This window comes from Paramisgurnus dabryanus, chromosome 11 (genome assembly GCF_030506205.2).
Source record: "Paramisgurnus dabryanus chromosome 11, PD_genome_1.1, whole genome shotgun sequence".
In the NCBI taxonomy this organism is placed as follows: Eukaryota; Metazoa; Chordata; class Actinopteri; order Cypriniformes; family Cobitidae; genus Paramisgurnus; species Paramisgurnus dabryanus.
Genome location: NC_133347.1, coordinates 30,885,358 through 30,896,598, shown reverse-complemented (window position 1 = coordinate 30,896,598; position 11,241 = coordinate 30,885,358). Strand labels below are relative to the sequence as shown.

Here is an 11,241-nt window from a genome sequence, read left to right as displayed (position 1 = left end):
GAAAACAAAGGATTAATTATTAGAAATCTAGACCATTACAAGTTAATGTATTACTATTTATGTTCAAATACATTCAATTTAACTAAAAGATTGGCCATTTTAATGACTGTGGGTGACAGCATTATGACACATGAATGACATAAGGATTTCAGTGTGGTTCTCTTCACGTTTGTTGGATTTTGTCTTGTCAGTGTATGTCGCTTTTGCATTCAAAAGTGAAAGTGAAATGTTCAACCAGTCTGACAAACGCAGACTAAAGCTGGGGACACACCTAATGATGTTCGCACCGATTATGAATGTAATTTGATCGTAATGACTGTAAACAAAAGACTTGGCATGGTCAATCACAGATTAACATAATTTTTGCAAGAAACACTCTTTATGTTTGCTAAGTCCAATCTTACAATGTTTCAGCAAGTGGTTAGGTGTCCCCAGCTTTAATCAGATGTGATCATGGACCATTGCCATGACGATGAGGTAAGCATCCTTGTCAACTTCATAGTAAATTGATGTGTGTGGATGGAGCAAATGTACAGTAGATTTCTGGAGCAAACATACAAGGGTGACTCTTACAAAATCCAGTGTCCATTTTCACAAAATCTGTGTCCAGCATTAGAATAAAAAAACTTGAAGCCAATTTTTTTACTTACTATAACCATTATTTTTTAGAGGATTTTGAACATATTGACTATAAAATAATTTACATTTTTTAGATTATCTTTATAAAAAAATCATCATTACCGCAACATGATATTACATTAAATATATGCATTTACAAACTCATGTTTCGGTAATGAGAACTAAAAGGTTGTCTAGGTACTATGACAAACATAATGTAAATTTTTATCTGGAGATAAAAAATCAGAACTGCTTACGTGGTAGCCATCTTGAGTGTCACAGTCCATTATGTCCCTTCCAATAAGTTTTTTTTTTTTTTTTTGAAAATGTTAGTTTCTTGAGGGCTTAAACAAAGATTGAAAATTGTTGAAGAGGATGAGAATTTTTTTTGGACACATTTATTTTCCTTATTATTGTCTCTACATTTACCAATGATCACCAAATACAACATGTTTCTTTTCTGTAAATGTTTATAGTATAACATGCACTGAAGCTTTTTATTTTTTAGATTTTTTAATTATAAATATTTCATGTCAAATAACCCAAATCCAGTCATGGACACATTGCGGTAATGAAAATTTTCATTTTCCAATTTTCCAAATTCCAATTTGGTGTGCATATGATACGCCAGTCCTTCCCATTCACTTAAACGGCGCATCTTTTTTGTCGTTTTATTTATTGGTTCCTTAATTTTTTGCTATTTTTACCATTTTTGCTTGGGTTTAGGGTTAGAACTACTTTTTGTTATATAAAAATGACATCCAAACCACAATTCTAACCCCAACTCCAAGCGACCATGGCTAAATACAAAAACATGGAGAAACCTATAATAGCCTCCTTAAGAAAATCTGAAATCTAACCCTAAACCCAAGCGAAAATGTTTTAAAAAACAGAACAAAAATTGAGAAACCAATAAATAAAACGACAACAAAAGATGTGCCGTTTAGTACATAGTACATGAAGAGATGTTTGTAACCATATGTTTCTTATTTTGATACTTTTACTTTGCATTTACTTTTTTATCAAAATGTTTCATGATACCTCATATGTCTAATTTTGCGAGAATCACCCACAAGTGTTTCACAACATCACCCTATTCGATTTCTGCTAATTTAAGGGAATAATAATGCCTCATACTTTATTTCAGTTTATATTAAGTGTTAATAAATTCCATTGTCGTCTTTAAAGGCACACAGCCACACATAAAGTCATTTTGTTGTTGTCATTTTTTGGTGCAGTGTGAATGTAACCTATTGTTCCCAATGATTCTAAAGCCAGCTGGCGGATAAAGTATTTCCATTTGAATCACTAGAGTCATTGTGACATCTTGTACCTTACAGACATCTTATCATTAATGCCAAGAGAGACTTGGCATCTAAGGGACTCCCCTTTAAACATAGCATTGGAATGGTTGTTCCTAAACAAGGACAGGGTGTTTGTTGGCCCAAAGCCCAGTTAAAAGCTAATTTAATTTTAAACATCCCATAAAGGCCATTGGCTAAACATTTAAAGGAACAGTATGTCAGAAATGTATATCAATTAATCATAAAATGGCTCTGATATGTCACTAGACATTAAGAAATCATTTTTATTTCAAATACTCATATCACTCACAACAGCGGTCTGGCTAGGATATTGTCATTTAAAAAGTGGAGTTGCAGCCCTCAACTGATGTTTATGTTGTCATTTTGTGTATTGGCCACCAGTTGTGTGATTGCAGTACCAGTTTTAGCCACAAGTTTTGTGATTGCAATATCAGTTTTGGCCACAATCCTACATATTGTTCCTTTAAATCCATCACAAACTCTTGGGGCCCTATTTTAAAGAGCTAAGGGCATTGCACCAGGCCCACAGTTTAAAATGGTTGTTACTATACTCGTAATGAGTAATGGATGTGTTTTGGGCGTAACATGTAACATAGCAAGGCTGAAGTTAGGGGATGCAGGCAGGGCTGCTGCTGAGCAAATGGGTGCCGTAAACAAACGTGAACGTTTGACTGTTTCAAGCAGAGATGGTGCCCCTTTGTAATTGCTGTATCCTCCAATTACAATTGCATAAATATTGCAATTAATGTGTAAATTACTTTTTACTTGAAATGTGAAATATTTTGAATGGAAATATACTTTAATTATGAAACTTAAACTGCCAGTAAGTGTCTGCAAAATTTTAACAAGTCAGTCATTGAGTTATTCATTTAACCAACTCCTTGATTGACTGATTTGTTTCAGGAATTAAGCAATTAACTGGATAAAATTGGAATATTCAAAAACGCTACTTTTACTACTGGTACCATACATTTATATTGTGGAATTCAGATAATGTCTTTATGAACATTTTGTTTATTAAACTCTTATAAAAAATCTATGTCACATTTACAATCTTGTTGATATTTGGGAAAACACTCTTGCTCTCTGTGACCTACCGATATTGGATGCTGGCATACAAACAAAGAAAAGTAAATTAGAATTGCCTTTCTCATTCATGGGATTATTTAGTGTTGACAGATACAGTTGTTGGTTTCTAAAAGAATTCAAATTTGATTTCTAAAGAAATCTAACATGCCTTGCTTAAAATTGTTGGGAAAACACTAATAGATCACACATTCCAACAAAGTCAGAAGGAATGCTACGTACCTGGTAAAAAAATTCGAGCTGCTCTTGAAGAACCACCAAACTCACAGGATGTACACTCCAAAAAATGACTCTCCTAAAAAATTCTTAAAGGTGCTCCAAGCGAATTCACACGTTTTAGACCATAGGCGCGTTCATGAAAGCACAGAAGGGAGGGAGAGGGGGAGGAGTTAGCTACGATCCGTTTGTTTGAAAACAGTTCAAACATCAATAAAAAGTAACGTCACACAGATTCGCTTAGAGCGCCTTTAAATCAAGATGTATTTTCTTGATGAGCAAATGACCTAAGAAAATAAGTCTAGTTTTTAGACAAAACATATCAAATTTAAGTGAATTTGTGCTTAAAACAAGCAAAAAAAATCTGCTAATGAAATAAGAATTTTTTATCTTGAATTAACTTAATACAAGAAAAATTTAACAAAAATGTCTTATTCCATTGGCAGATTTTTTTGCTTGTTTTAAGCACAAATTTGCTTAAATTTGATATGTGTTGTCTAAAAACTAGACTTATTTTTTTGGGTCATCAAGAAAATATATCTTGATTTAAGAATTTTTGATATTTCTACTGAAAACAAGACAAAAATACTAAGTAAGAAAGAAAAATTTTTTCACAGTGTAGTCTTTCTGTCTCCAAAAATCATCAATTGCCTCCTGTGAAATGTCTCCTACTGTGACAGCTGCCTGTCACCGAATGTTGATTGTTTGTCCAAGTGATTGGAGGGGGCAAGGCTTAGCCATAGGTCAATTGGTCTGACCATATAAGTTGGGCAGTAGCCTCCAATTAACACCTCAGAGCATTTAATATCACAACTATTGAAGGGCTCAAACTGAGGTAAATAAAGAAATGACAGCACAAATTGAACATTTCTCACAGGTAAATAAGGATTCCAGGCAGGTCTCCACTCTTCAGAGGTACATACCAGACTATGAGATCCCAGAAAAGCACCATCAACTTTTATCAACTACTGGGCGTACCATAATAATAAGGTCCATCTGTGTGCATTCTTCCACCAGCTTTCACTTATGGAACATAATTTTGATGTGGGAGACTGCAACCTTTTGGCCATTTGGCTGGCTCTGGGGAAGTGGCATCATTAGCTACGTTTACATGGACACTTTTTCTTTCAATCAGATTAAAATCAATCAGATTGAAAAATCCGAACGCACTGTTTACATGAACGCTGAATAATCTAATCGGGTGGATATGCGCGTTTACATGACAGATCGGATTTTATCTTTTGACATGCGCAAAGTGCACGAATACCAGTTTCCCGCCGTTTCACCATGGATAAACTATCAGCCATTCTCTTGTCCGTTTTTCTTTTCATCGTTTTTAAAAGCAGACTTAATATTTACTTATTACAGCTGCTTATTAGGAGACGACGAGCGCATAATTTGTGCTGTGCTGCGTTTATTTGCCACGCAATTACAATGCCTCTTCCCGAGCCCAGAACAAGGCGTCTGTGGATGAGGGTCCGTAGCCAGGACTGGTGGGACAACGTCGTCTTGCACCACTTCACAGACGAGGAGTGGAAGGAGAATTTTAGGATGACACGACAGTCATTTATGACACTGTGCTCAATGGTGGAAGGGTACATGGCACCTGATAATGTCATAGTTAGGGCACCAGTACCACTTACAATGCGAGTCGCGATCGTTCTGTATAAACTTGGCAGCTGTGCAGAATACCGGGTAATCTCCAATCAATTTGGCGTCCACAAAAGTACCGTTAAGAAATGTGTATATGTTCTGTAAGGGCATGGTGAGAGGACCGATAAAACAGCTGATCCGAGTTTCAAATGAGGAGGAAGCATTGGGGATCGCCAGGCGGTTTGAAGAATTGCATAACATTCCTCAAATAATGGGACTTATTGACGGCACACACATTCCAATTCTTCCTTCTTCAGATGGGTACAAAGATTTTGTTAACCGCAAAGGCTTGGCCATCTTACGTTTTGCAAGCTGTTGTTGATCACAAATTATGGTAAGTCAATCAATATTTTGTATGATTTATTTTAAATGTATTTACTCAAAATTATTAAAAAACTATTAAAATGTAGCCTCTTAATAAATAATTAAAGAGTATATCATACTTGTTTTAAAAACTGCATTTATGAAGTTAATAAACTATATACAAGTAATAAACTTTATGAAAACTAAAACAGGATTTTTTTCAAACATCTAAAAATAATAAACTTTGTCCATACAGCGTTTGGAGCATCAGCTGTAAAATGCCCGGTAGTGCTCATGATGCCAATGTTCTACGCCAGTCTGACCTCTTTCAAAGATCTCACCTGCTGCCAAAGGTGAGGCTTGTGACCGCTTTACTTTTTAAAGAGAACACGTTAAATAATTTAATTCTTATTCATTTTACTTTAATCATTTTTAGGGTGTGAAGAACATCGAGGGACAAGATACTAGACTTTTAATAGTTGGAGACCCTGCATACCCTCTCCTCGACTGGCTCTTAAAAGGATACATCAATTCCGCACATTTGACCCCTGAACAAGAATCTTTTAATGCCTACTTGAGCTCAGTACGGGTGGGAGTTGAGAACACATTCGGGATTTTGAAGTCACGGTGGAGGGTGCTGCTAAAAAGAAGTGATTTTCACTTCACATTTACACCAACTGTGATAGCCACCTGTTGTGCACTGCATAACTTTTGCCAGACTGAGAAGGACAATGCCAACACCAGGTGGCTGGAAGAGGCTTGTGACCTTAAAGGGGACAGAGAATGGAAAACCAATTTTACCTTGTCTTTGTTGAATAATGGTAGTCTACCCACATTCACAAACATACAAAAAGTGCTAGACATGCTAAACATCTCAGTCTCATAGAAATTCCTCTTTTAGAAATGTCAGTCAGAAAACGACCCAATCTGAAAAACTGATGGTTATGACATCACAGGCATCTAACACTTTAAAATAATTGGCTGTATTTTTTGAGTGGCAGCAAAGTCAGCCAATCACTAATGAGATCGCAATGAAAACCAGTAGGGGGAGCCAAAAAGGTGCTAAACCACTTGTTTAAAATCCGCCACCCTAATAGAGCTATCTGAGAGAGGTTTTTAGGAAGCTTCTAAGGCATTACAGACCCAAACAAAAAAAATTTGTATACATGTCACATCACAGAACAAGGATAAATACCCCGTTCAATCATTCTATGTCACCTTTAACGCCATTTATCCGCAGCCTAGGCAGCTAGTAAATACAGAGAACAACGTGTCTGGTAGCAATGCAAGAATTGCTCTGACCACTTACATGTCCACCCATTTCCCTCTTCGTACAGGTCATTTCCACTAAATGAAGCCTTTCAAAAGAAATCTCTTAAATGTAAGGAACGTTTAATAAGAAATTGGTTCATACATTTGAACATTTCAAACATAAAATACCTCTTAAAGGTGCCAGTGCAATACTTGTTGCAAGTAAGTTATAAATTCAAGTTATAGAAAGTTAGATTCAAATTTCAAAAACAGATAAAAAATGTAAACATTAACAAGTGCAATGAACACTTAACAAATGAAATTGCAAATACAACTTGTTCTAAAACACTTCACCTGAGTGAAATTTAAAATGAAAAAAAAGGCAATAAAACTTGCAGAGATCAATGACTTGCATAACTTTACATCTAACTTAAAGTTACACAACTAATACTTAACTTTTTCTGATTTAACCTATGTCATGCAGGTTGTGGTCAGAGGTACTGGCTCCACTACTATTTGGGACATTAGGAGTATAGAGCATCGGCCTACTGTAAAATTGACCTGGGTACTGCTGCGGAGGTTGCATATAAGAATTGTGTGGTGGAGCATGTCCCTGGAAGTGAGGAGCTGCTTCATAGGGTTGTGGAAGAAGACCTCTGAGACCCTCAAACATTTGTCCTAACAGACGTTCAGTCGAGCGAGTGCTTTCTTCCAGGAACCTTGAAAGTAGCATCTCATCCCGTTGCTGATTCCTCTCTTGGTGTTGTTCGATTCTATCCAAGAAGGATTTTTGTTCAGCTGACCACACGTTCATAAGTTTAGCATATCCAGATGAAGGTTTACGTCCTAGATTAACAAAACATGTATTATTCACAGTTAACCATATGTAGATTATATTACTTACATAATATTTTTAATGAATGAATTACAAAAGTAAAAGATGTTAATATTGTATAAATCACAGTTAAATAAGTTACAAAACCAAAACTGTGTATGTATTCTTTTTTAAATACACTAATGTATAAAACATTAGTTTCCATTGAAGTTTAGTGGAGCATTCTAACTTTGTGTTGTTCTTGGAGAAACTTTTAATAATAGCATTTGTCAAATGCACATATGTAAATCCCCATAAAGTAAATGCACTGTAATTAGGGATGCACATCGCTTAATCGCGATTAATCTATAGCAAAATAAGAGTTTTTGTTTACATCATATATGTCTGTCAACGGTGTATAATTATTATGTATATATATTTATACAACAGTTCTTTCTGGTTCTCGAATCTGAGTGGTCAGCGGGGCGAGTGAACACTGACGTCCGCTCATGCTTTGGTTCTCATATGTACCGAATCTCACTAAGCAAACGTTAAAACAGGCGCTATCTTTACTAATCGACTGTAGATTTAAATATAATACATATATATTCTCGACTGAACTAATCTTAAAACTACACTTTGTGACCAAGAAACGTTAATATAAAGAAACGCCTATCCGTCCATTGAGTTATTATGAGATTCAAAGCAGCCGAAAGTGTTACCTGTCATTCTGGCCGCCCTCAAATCTGTGGCGGAAGAAGTAGTTCTCAAACAAAGAGGATTTTAAAATAACTCCGTTGTTGTTTTCTAGTTTTCGTTTTTTAAACGTGTGCTGTCGAACTGTTGTATAAAAGCAATATCGCTCTCGGAGTCGTGTGATATAGCTCTATATCATCACAGCTGTGATTGCCTACGGCCTCGTGCCTCTGACCTAATCACAGCCGTGATGATATAGAGCTATATCACACTCCTACTCGAGCGATATTGCTTAAATATGCACACATGCATGTATAATTGTAAGGCAAAAAATGTATTTATATATTAAAGGAATAGTCTACCCTTTTGCCATATTAAACTATGTTATTACCTCAACCTAGACGAATTAATACATATCTATCTTTTTTCAATGCGTGCACTGTACAGCGCGTTGTGAATGTGTTAGCATTTAGCCTAGCCCCATTAATTCCTATGGTACCAAAAAAAAGTTTTATTTTGTGGCACCATACTTACTGGTATAACTCATCATGTAACTTTTTTTAATAGGGTAAAAGACGGAAGTGTTTGGTGGCTTCCCTGTTTGGTACCATAGGAATGAATGGGGCTAGGCTAAATGCTAACACATTCACAACACGCTGTACAGTGCACGCATTGAAAAAAGATAGATATGTATTAATTAGTCTAAGTTGAGGTAATAACATAGTTTAATATGGCAAAAGGGTAGACTATTCCTTTAAGTATTTATGTATATATAATATTATACATAAATATACAAATGTATACACATTATGCATGCATGTATACAAAGTTATATACACAGTTGACACACATATGGGGTAAACAAAAACTCTTATTATGCTGTAGATTAATCGCGATTAAGCATTATGCATCCCTAAACTGTATATTAACTCATAATAAATGATTTTGTAAGAATCTTACTCTTTTTTGTAGCGCTGGGTAGAGTATGGGCAGTGCCTTCTTCACCTGTCTCCTCTTCGGTCTGCGCAGAGCTGCTCGTTGCCGCGTCCTCAAAGTTGCTCTCAACATCTACATATGAAATTTACTATTAATATCTGCTAATCCTATCACCAACAAATGTACATGCAGTGCGTGTATCTCTGCACGAGTAACGCTTCGCTAAAATGATGACAACTTACCAGACGCGTCTTCCGAGATGTTAGAAGCATCAAGTGAATCCTCTTCCGAGAAGCCGACCTCTACGCCATGAGCTGCAGCGTTTACCAGTGGTCTTCCTCCCATTATCTCGTCCATAATACTGTAAAATGGAAAACTCGACGGCGATTCGGCACTTTTGTTGTTCTGGGATTTCGCTTTGTAGTACGCACTCTTAAGACCTTTCCACCGATTTTTTATTTGGTCAATTGTACGGTTTATACCGCCTTCTTTCAGTTTTTCAAAAACTTGCTTGAAGAGCTCGTTGTTGCGTGACTTGCGACCGTCTAGTTGTTCAACTATTTTTTCTTCTTTCAAAATATTGAGCAACAACGTTGTTTCTGCTGCAAACCAGTTTTGTTTACCGCACGCCATCTTGCCTTCGACAACAACAGCCACGCCATCCATACGTCATTACGCGATCTGACGTCTTCGCACATGCGCAAAACTTTCTATTTGAATTTTTAATCCGATGAAGTGTTTACATGTCCTCTCCATCAGATTACAAAAGGTTTAAACCACCCCTTACAATCCGAACAAAATTTTAATCAGATCTGGCCAAATCAATCAGATTGATGTATTTACATGTGAATTTTTTTATCTGATTGTTCTTCTAGTCCTATTACGATCGGATTACATGTGTCCATGTAAACGCAGCTATTGAGTGCGTTTACATGCACAGTCTTACGTCGATTATGCTTAATAAACTGATAACACGTGGGGTCATGTAAACGCGTAAAACGGTTTTCTTTAATCGGAGAAAGCTCATAAACGGCTTAAGCAAAAACCGATCGGCACAGGTAGTTTTCTGCTCATTACGCCGATTTCGCGTGGCATGTAAACACCTTAACCTGCTTTCTCACGGTTTTGTCCAAGTGCGCATGTCTCCGCATATGAAAGAGAAACGTCACACGCCGAAGTAAGCGTAAAGTAACACATAAAAGTCTCTGCTCGACAAAAGCAGTTGGCAGAGAAACTGTGAAAATAGAAGCTCATGTTACATTTACAGGTTCTGCACACACAAGAAGAGATACAACAGTACAGCTTAAGACAGATATGCCGTTGACATTTTGAATGACTATTGTGTACTGTAGGTGGTGATGTCCCTGCCTGCGAGAAAACTGATAATTCTTCAAGTCCCATGTAAACGCAGTTGTCTGCATAGCCGTCTTATTGATTTGCATGTAAACGCATGAAAACAGTTTTCTGTAATAAGCAGATTTTTGATAGTTATCCGCATATTCTGTGCATGTAAACGCACTCATTGGTTCGATGGGCACCCCTTCAGTATTTTGTGTGGACTGGCCACAGAAACCTTGAATACCTCTGCTCAGCTAAGAGATTGAATTCATAGCAAGCACAATGATCACTTTTTTGGGTGTTTTGACTTACTATTTCAATTAGACCTTGTTTCTAAAAACCGAACGCGCTTTCTCATCAGTTTAATTTCTCTAGGTAGGGTTTCTCCACTGAGTCCATTCTACTCAGGGACCACATAGTAGAACGCTCGTTGGAGGGGGACTAGCTGTCTGTAAAGAGGGCACTCACTCATGTCTCTGTCTCACAGGGCTGTCTGCAAATGTAACTGTTTGTATTGTAAGTCTGTCCACCACGCTGTTCTTCGCTGGGCTCACGCCTCTAAGCACGCCACTCATCCTGGTGTCAGGGGCATACTGGCTCTGAGTGTTTTTGGTGGCCTAGTATGGCTCACGATGTCTGTCATTTTGAGGCGGCCTGTTCTGTCTGTAATTAAGCTAAGTCCAGTTACTCTGCCTTCCGAGGGGCTGCTCCCACCCTGGGGGTCAGTTGGGGACAGTTTGTTATCTTTTAATAGGGTTTCTATGTTATTAAAACATTTTTCATTTACATTTAGTCATTTAGCAGACGCTTTTGTCCAAATCGACTTACAAATGAGGTAAACAATAGAAGCAATTATAGCAACATAAGAACAGCAATACATAAGTGCACCGGAAATAGTCTCATCAAGTCCAACACAGTATACATAGACGAGGGTTGTTAGTAATTTTTTTTTTAAGAATTGTACAGATAAAAAGAAAGAAAAAATAGAGAAAGATAGTAAGTCCT

General features: G+C 36.8%; 1 long non-coding RNA gene across 1 annotated transcript; it reads left to right on the top strand.

Moving 5' to 3' along the window:
- The first annotated feature begins 5,189 nt into the window (after positions 1-5,189).
- Positions 5,190-5,950, top strand: LOC135730135 (uncharacterized). The gene is made up of 3 exons (XR_010525894.1): positions 5,190-5,232; positions 5,458-5,554; positions 5,638-5,950. It is a non-coding gene; the product is annotated as an uncharacterized lncRNA (long non-coding RNA).
- The last annotated feature ends 5,291 nt before the right edge of the window (positions 5,951-11,241 follow it).